The sequence below is a fragment of the Drosophila ananassae genome, unplaced genomic scaffold (genome assembly GCF_017639315.1).
Source record: "Drosophila ananassae strain 14024-0371.13 unplaced genomic scaffold, ASM1763931v2 tig00000165, whole genome shotgun sequence".
Taxonomy (NCBI): Eukaryota; Metazoa; Arthropoda; class Insecta; order Diptera; family Drosophilidae; genus Drosophila; species Drosophila ananassae.
In genome coordinates, this window is record NW_025319140.1 from 85,317 (window position 1) to 94,695 (window position 9,379).

Here is a 9,379-nt window from a genome sequence, read left to right on the forward strand (position 1 = left end):
CGAATTCGCAAGAGAGCGCAACTGAGCTTTTATTTCGCTCCAGCTCCGTCCGAAGCTAACTTCAGTTGTTTTCGTTATTTATTGATGTATCTATTTTTATGTAATCATGCTACAGTATCCTAGTAGTCCAGTATTGTCGTCCGTCAATAAGTTTAATCGAGCCTGACGATACAAAGCTGAATTTCAACCGTATGGATGCTGGCAGCATGTGCCTTTCCGGCAGCAGTCTTTCTGGGCCCGATGGAAGGAGGAGTATTTAAGCCGTATTCAGCATCGCTCCAAATGGCGTGCTTCCGGCCCTGCCTTGACAATGAATGATCTGGTGCGAGTCAAGAATTAGAACCTACCGTTTATCAAGTGGTCGTTGGCGAGAATTATTGATCTAGTCCCTGGTCGAGATGGATAGTCTTCCGGAATTTGTTATTGATTTGGACGTGGCAGCCTGAATAAATTGCGGTTGAATTTGGGGTTGGTATTTAATTAATTAGTCTTATAGTCTGGAGTTTTATGTTTAAACTTTTCCATTTTATTCTAGTCTCCGACTTTTGTGTGAGTAAGATCGGATGATCCTCGAATCGTTATGGGAAACAGGTTATTAGTAAATGTGCATGGTAAATATGTGGCGAAGTTGTAGGCATATATGGTACATAGGCTTAATTAGTACTGTGGATATGTCACTCACCGAACCTTTTGAATCTTGATTGACCTTAAATTGGCAATTACAATTTAGTGGGGGGTTTTCGTTTTTCTTAGAATATTTCAAAATTAATGGTTTAGAGATATTTTTGAACTTATTAAACGATGTTTGGCTTTTCATAGTTTATAATAGCGGCCAAATAAATAGACGAGGTTCAGATTCATTTTCAATATTTCATTTTGGTGTTCAGTTTAACTTTAATATATGCCGCTAACTTTAAATAATGCCAAATCACAATAAATGTATAACTAAGAGTTTGCGCAGAAGCTCTACCAATGCTGCCCAAAGCGCATGCGCTAAAAATAACAATAAAGCGCATGCGAAAACGGGAAACAAACCAACAAGAATAAAAGCTGATAACAACAGCTGCAGCTTAACATATTATGATTATTTTACTTAAGATTAAGGTGGGCCTTCAATAATAATTTTGGAAGCAGTCATATAATTGCCATGGTTTTTCTGTGTATTGTCCTCTCTAGCACAGAGCGCCGACGCTTCCTGTAATAGTCTACCGCGTCCAGAAAACACCCAGCCAAATCGCGTATTCTGAGAAATGGGAAGCCCGTGACCTAACTGGATATTGTCAGCCGTCAACAGGTAAAAGAATAAACTTGCTCCAATCAGCAGGTTCACTAGCTGCTTTTTGTGGAAGTGGGGGTTAGCTAGGTCTCCATATTGCAAGGAATCTCGAAGCATCTAGCTTTCTCGTGAAAGCTAGGCTGATAGTCCGTAATGTGAGAAGCTAGGTTAGGTTAGGTTAGGGCGGTGATGCAAGGGGGTCATAGAATACCCCCTCACTTCCACTTGAGCCGCAAGGGCTCCTTGTGCTGCCGCTGGAGCAAGGGTTTCACCGAGATGCTACCCCCCCCCCCCCCCCCCCCCCCCTTCCTGTCTACCAGGGTGCGTCTCAATGCCTAGACTTCCTATGGCGGCCCATGGTCCCAGCCTGCTTTTTTTATGAAGGCAACCAGTCCGCGTGGAGAGATCTCTGAGAGATCGCTAAGGTCCGAGAGTTCTTCGGACCCGAAGTGTTTGAGCCTGCTGCGTCCGAGTGCCGGGCAGTGGCATAAGAGGTGCGATACCGATTCTACCTCCTCTTCATCCCTGCAGCTCCTGCAGAAATCATTGTGGGGGACTGCAAGCCTGGCCGCGTGCTCGCCTATCAGCCAGTGCCCAGTGATTGCCCCAATCGCTAGGCTGCATTCCGGTCTAGTCAGAGCAATGAGTCTCGACGATCTTTTCTGAGAGCGTGTCGGCCAGATCAATCGTGATGTTTTACAGGTCTGGAGATTATTCCATTTCCTATTGGCTGCCAGGTCGAAAAACTCCCTGCACTTTAGCCTGCAAGTAGCCAAGGGTATGCCTACAAGTTCTTTCTCCGGTAGGAGAGGGTTGGTAGTCCCTGCCCTAGCTAGTTCATCTGCAGCACAGTTTTCCTCGTGGTCCCTGTGACCGGGGATGTCAAGCTGTTCAGCCATCTCGTTGAGAGATCTGCGACAGTCATTGACTGTCCTGGAGTTGGATGAGAATCCGTCAAGTGCCTTGATCGCTGCTTGACTATCTGAGAAGATACATATTGTACCCCGATTTCCCCTTAGAGCTGGGGATTCAAGTGCTTCCTTAACCCTCTAAGACTTAAGCATGCCTGAAGGCACGTATTTTTTTTTAGGTTAAAAAATAAAATTACAGCTTTTCAATTGTTTAAGAGCTTCGGAGCTCTTCAAAGATGAGACTAATAATTTTATGTGCCTTTTACCAACCGCCAAAAATTATTTAAACGATTGAAAAGTTCTTAATTTATTTGTTACGGCCAAAAACGTGATACGTGCCTTCAGGCAACTTTGGCTTAGAGGGTTAATGGCTACTACTTCAGCCTGGAACACACTGCAGTGGTCAGGGAGTCTGAAGGACTCCTTTAGGCTCAGATGCTCGCAAAAATAACCGCCTCCCACCTGGCCGTTAAGTTTTGATCCATCTGTATAGATATGAATGGAGCCCTCCGGTCCCGGTATCCGGACTTCCCATTCCTCCCTCGAGGGGATTAAGACTTTGTAGTTAGTGGTGGGTTGGTCGACGGGCACACAGTAATCCGTACCCCCCTTAGGCATGAAATGTTGTAGGTCCAGTCTGGTATGACCGAAACTATTTTTGCTCCATAGGTTTGCCTCCCGCAGTCTTATTGCTGCCAGAGTAGCTGTCTTTACCCCCATCAGTTCAACTGGTAGTAGGTCAAGTATAGTGTCTAGGGCATCACTAGGCGTAGTGCGTAGACTGCCTGTCATACAGACTTCCGCCATGCGCTGCATCTTCCTGAACTTTTCCCTGCATGAGGAGTTGTCTAGGGCGGGCCACCAGACAACAACACCATAGAATAGAATTGGTCTGATGATCGCTGTGTATAACCATCTGACCATCTTCGGGGACATTCCCCATTTCAGGCCTACCGCCTTGCGGCAGGTATAGAGTGCTATTGCCGCTTTCTTAATCCTTTCAGCGGTGTTCAGCTTCCAGTCCAGTTTCCTGTCTAGTGTGATACCTAGGTACTTCGCACTATCACTAAGAGCTAGTGTTTCTCCTAGGAGCTTCGGAAGTCTTAAGTTAGGTATTTTGTACTTCCTGGTGAACAGCACGAGCTCTGTCTTGGATGGGTTGTCTCCCAGCCCGTTCTTTTGCGCCCAGGCCGACAGAACTTCGAGCTTCCCTGTCATTAGGTCGCATAGCGTCTGTGGGAATTTCCCCACGAAGGCAATAGCAACATCGTCCGCGTACGCAATGATCTCACATCCGCCACCCTCTAAGGATCGTAGTAGGCTGTTAACCGCCACGTTCCAGAGTAGTGGTGAGAGTACACCTCCTTGTGGGGTGCCCCTCTTGACGTATCTTCGAATAGTCGAACCTCCAAGTGTAGCCTCGACACTCCTGTTAACCAGGATCTGCCGTATTAGGTGAGTTGATCGATTGTCTATTCCAAGTCCCGTCAGTGCGTCGATTATTGAGCACGGTAGGATGTTATTGAAGGCCCCTTCTATGTCTAGAAAAGCCACAAGTGCGTATTCCTGAAAATTAATCGCTCGTTCGCCGATCATAGTGATATCGTGCAGGGCTGTTTCTGTTGATCGGCCCCTTTTGTAGGCATGCTGAGAGCATGAGATGTCGTTTGGGTTAATGTTAAGTTGTAGATGGAGACTTAAGAGTCTTTCCATAGTCTTAAGGAGAAAGGAAGACAGACTTATAGGTCTGAAGTCCTTGGGGGTGCAGTGGGATGGTTTCCCCGCCTTGGGTATGAATACAACCTTCGTGCACAGACATGCCTTTGGTATCATACCAGTAGTGAAGACTGTGCTGAAGATTTTCTTAATCCATTTCCTTAGGTTAATACCGGCTCTGGATAACTGAGATGGTCCCGGAGATTTGAAGGGTTTAAAACTGTCCATTGCCCATTTCAGGTTTCTGTCACTAAGTAGGTAGTTGAGCGAGCCCTGATGACCCTGGCTACGCATCACCTGGGTTGTTCCTTCCGAAGAGCAACCCGGGAAGTGTGCGTTGATAAGGGTCTCCAGGGTTTCCATGCTTGAGGTTGTCCAGCACCCCTCCGTGTTCTTAATGTAACCTGCGATGGGGGCTGTAGTAGAGAGAATCTTTCTTAGGCGGGCGGCCTCTGATGTCTCCTGAATGTTGGTGCAGAAATTGGCCCAGGCAACCCTCTTTGCCTTGCGCAATTCTTTGTTATATTGCCTAAGTTCAGCTTTATAGGTTTCCCACGCCTCATCTGTGTTGGTACGGTGCGCGTGGTTGAAGGCCCTACGTGCATTTTTTTTGTACGGGGCCAAAGACGAGGTCCACCACGGAGGCTTCTTCGATCTGTTGCTACCTATCCTTTTTTTGGGGCAGGCCTTGTGGTAAGCTTTTGCACTAGTCGCAGTAAGCTTGTCTACCATGGCGTTAAGCCCCTCATAGGTCTCGATGGTCTCCGAAGGCGGTTCGCCTAAGGATCTATCTAGTATATTTTTATAGAGCTCCCAGTTTGCCTTTCTAGGATTTCGTACTGCTTGATTGGTAAAGTTTTCAAAATTTACTACTATCTCAATATAGCGATGGTCTGAAAATGAGTGTTTGTCAAGGACTCTCCAGCTGGAGATCGCATCAGTCAGGGAGTGCGAGAATAATGTGACATCAAGAACCTCCCTTCTGTTCTTGACTACGAAAGTGGGTTCTGAACCTCTGTTACCCACTAAAAGCTTAGAGCTGAGGATAAAATCGAAGATTGACTCACCCCTCTCGTTTGTGTCAGTGCTTCCCCACTGACTGTGATGAGCGTTGGCATCGCATCCTATTATTAGGTCGATGTCCTTCCTTTCGCTGTCTTCCACAAGCCGCCTGAGTAGCGAATGGGGTGGAGGTCCTAGGTGGTTGTGACCCATATATGCCGAGCATATTCTTAGATGGCCGTCTGGGCCCTCTATCGATGCGGCTACGAGATCTTCATTGCTGAAATTTGGTAGCAAGAAGGTATTAAGGCTTTTCTTTGCGAGTATGCATGCTCGCTTTTTACCTGTTACATCGGCTGTGTACAGCCTGAAGTCCGACGCCCCCAGACCGAGAATCCTGTCTCCGTGGATCCAGGGTTCTTGGATGAGGGCCACGTCAGCTCCATCCTCTGCAAGATGGAGCAGGAGGGCGGCGGAAGCCACCTTACTGTGATGGAGGTTTATCTGCAGGAATGTCAGGGACATCCTTTAGATTCTCCACCACAGTAACCTCCGCCTCGGTGTCGGAGCCCAGCAAAGAGTCCTCCTCCATGCCGACGCCACCAAGAGCCCTCGCCAGGTCACTCTCCTCTGAGGTGTACCCTTCCAGAATGTCCTCCTCCACATCCGACATTCCTTCTGGGCGGACCTCTTCGGTCGGTTCCCCCGAGTCTAGCTCCTGTGCGTCCATCTCCAAGTCGATGCCTCCAGGTTTACTCTTCGCATCCGACTTGTAGATCCTCACCGCAACGTGCTCGAACCCGTATTTGATACGGCTACCGGCACCCTCCAGGATCTTCGCAGTCTCCTCATTAAGAGTGAGGACAACCTGCCTTCTCAGTCCCACTGCTTCCTCCACCTTGGCGACCCTCCAGTCCGCCGTAGGGAGTGTGGGATTGCAGATTTTAAGCATGGCCAGAATGGTGTCAGGGTCCGCCGGCTTCTCTGTCAGCCATACGCGGGCCCTCGGTTTGCTGGGGATCTTGTCCCAGTCCACCGCCTCCAATCTGGCTTCTGGGTAAACCTCCCCAAGCGACGCTATCATTCGCTTGTAGAGGCTTACAGACCTCGCATCTTGGCACGCTATCACCTTGATGCTACCCTGGTACCACCCTGCATCTTCGCAGTCCGGTGGGGGTCCTCCGCTCTTAAGCATCTCCTCCATGAAGCGCCCGTGCAGCTCATTCACTACCTTACGCCAAAGCTCCTTGGGGATCAGGCCATCTTTGGAGCCATTATCCATGACCCCAATGATGGTCCTGCCCTTGGTAACTTCGGCGAAGGATCTGCTACTCTGTGTCTGCACCTTCTTCTTCTTAGCTAGGGGCGCTCCACCGTCGGTCGACCTCTGCCTTTTCGCACTCTGTGCACTCTCCTTGGCAGAGTCGCCTACTCCTGTCGGCTTTTTTGGGTCCAATCTGGCTCCCGCTCTTGCTGGCTGAAAGTCAGGCAGGATTTCCCTCGCCCACTTTATAATTTCAGCCTGATCGGGATTGGACTCCGCCGATGGGTCTGCCCTCATTAGGATGAAGTCCGCTCTCCTCCTATCTTTATAGGAGCCCTTCCGCTGCAGGGGGCCAGCAGTCGTCGGACCGGGGCCTTCCTTAGGGTTGCCGCCGGTGCGAAAGGAGCTCGATTCAGGGATCTTACCCCCCACACCGTTCGGTGGTCCCATAGTGGGCCCCGTTTTGGGGGTCGGTGCCTTGGCATCTCCCCCTACACCGGCGCCGCTCGCCTCCGGATGTTGTCCCTCAGTGGGGAGCTTCGTCATCCCAGCATCTCTTTGGCCTCTATCTGCCTTGGAGATTGACGGATCCGAGATCCCATTTCCGGACTTTCTTAGGGAGTTCCGTTCTCCACTGTTTGTTTTTTTTCTTATAGTGTTATTGTTCATTTTTGGACCCACGAGTAGGCGGGAAGGGGTTCGTCCATCATGACATAGCCCGCTTGTCATGATAAGCCTGGCTAAAACTGAGGGGTCGGCCGGTCCCCCAGAGTCCGCATATTAACGTGCGTGTATCCCCCGGACATGCAACCCTCGGCATATGCTGTTCCACCTTGGATTGGGGTGATTTGAGGAAGGGAGTTTTCTTCTCCCCGCCCGACTACAATTAGCCAGCATCCTCGGCAGAGACATGACCTAACCGGGACCTGTTACCAGCCGCCCTCACGTGGAGAGTATAGTCGCACTACCATCGGTGTACACAGTTACGGCACATGAGCTCATGCGTTTCTCCCCCTATTGTACCCGATTGGCTGACGATGTGAGAAGCTAAAACAGCCTCAATTTCCACAGAATACGTGCTAAGGCGGGTGTTGGGCTAAGCAGCCACCAGATAAGCCGATTAGAATATTGTTAATTTTTTAGCTGCAGCGGCATTTAATCTTCTCTTTTGTCTCCCTGTTTCGCATGCACTTTGTTGTCATTTGTAGCGCATGCGCTTTTAGGAGCTATGGAGGAGCTTTTGCGCCAGTCTTGGTCGTCTTCCATATTATAGAGTTGTTATTTTGTTAATTGTTTTTATTCGGCTGCTATCAAAAAGGTGATGAGCCTAGCCGAGGAATTTACCCTAGATGAAGAGCGTAAAATGGGATGGGCTTGATGTCATCGTAATGATACTCTCCATCTCGGCATCCACCTGGTATTATGTTTAGCGAGCAACCTATGAATGATTTTATATAACTTTTGACGAATTTTGCATTCGGGGAAATCAAAACAAATTAAGAATGCACTGCATTGTTTTCTCTGTGCCAGCTATGTCGTGGCATTCGTGGGGTATAAGGTATCTTAGCTGTTTCGGCACAACACATAGCGAATTGTTGTCGTAATTTCGAAATAGGCGATCTTGGTCTATCGAGAACTCATCGTTCTCAATTCAATCGTCTTCAATTTCATCTTGAAATTGTATTGCGAATAAACAGTTACCTTCGTCTATTCGGGTTTTGGAAAACCTCAGACATGTGGTCTGCATTTTATGTCGGCTCAGAGCATTAACATGGCACATCACTATTCCAGCTCGATATACAGTCTCGTTGGATTCATGGATCCTTAACCCATATCGTGCAATTCGGGGTACAACTTCTTTCTTATCCATTGAAGATTTATTATCCGATTATTACAATCGGTAACTACTCGAACATTTTAACCATAGGCACAACAACTCGACGACGGCAAGAACTCGACTAAAATAAGCAACTGGCTTTAGTTCACCCTCCTAATTTTGCATCAGTACCGCGGCCAAACCCACAGCATCTTTGTGTAATTCATGTTCCTCTTGGAATCTTATTGGCACATTTTAACCATAGTCACAACAACTCGACGACGGCAAGAACTCGACTAAAATAAGCAACTGGCTTTAGTTCACCCTCCTAATTTTGCATCAGTACCGCGGCCAAACCCACAGCATCTTTGTGTAATTCATGTTCCTCTTGGAATCTTATTGGCACTGTTCCCATTTATATGTTTGTGCTTTTCGCAACAGCATACGCAAAAGCTCTGATATAATAGCGTATCCGGCGACAAATATCCTGTAAGTCCTAAAAATTTATGTACTTTAATTACGTTGGTCGGTGTAGTGAACATGGAAATAGCATTCGTCTTTACTTCTCCCGGGCTGATACCTCCATCGTGTATTTGATGTCCTAGAAACGTAATAGGAGCAGTCTATTTGCATTTATCCAGATTTGGAGTTTGTCCGCACTCTCGCAATACTGTTAGGACTTTCTCTAGCTTGGCATACATCTCCTCGAAATTATTGCCACCAATAATAATGTCATCCATGTAGTGAATCATATGTCCTTTATGCACTCGCTTTCGTAGTTCTGCCATGAGAAAATTAAAAATCCTCTTGAAGACGCTCTTTGATATTCGAGACCGAAAAATTCTCTTTCTTTAACAACTTGTTCAGAAGGCGGTAATCAACACTTTTGATGACTATTACAGGGCTTGCCTACTTTGATGTAGATTGTTGGATAATATCCTGCTGCAATAACTTGTCCAACATTTTGGCGACAACTTCCTCCTTTGGCTCGGGAATTCGTTATGGTGGCTGGGAAACTACTTGGTTGCTCTAAACGACTTGGACGATGTTTGTTTTTCCTATTCCTTGCAATCCTGTAGAGAAGGCATCTTCGAATCTCTAAGCTGCTTCATTGTTGAAAAATGTTTTTCTGCAATGCTGTTTTGCAACTCTCGTTGCTGTAAACCTGCGTGAACATATCTGATAACCGGTGCCTCGCTCAGACTGTACCGCACTTCTAGGGCTGACATCCGGAAACAATACTTCTTCACTGTTTCTTTAGCTCGTCTGGTTGCATTAGACATGTTGAAAATGAACTTCCACTTCGTCCGGGCTTGCTCCAAACTCATCCCTCATAGCTTACGCGAAGTCACTCCATTCGTTTCCGCCATTTCATTTTGCATTTCTGAAATTGC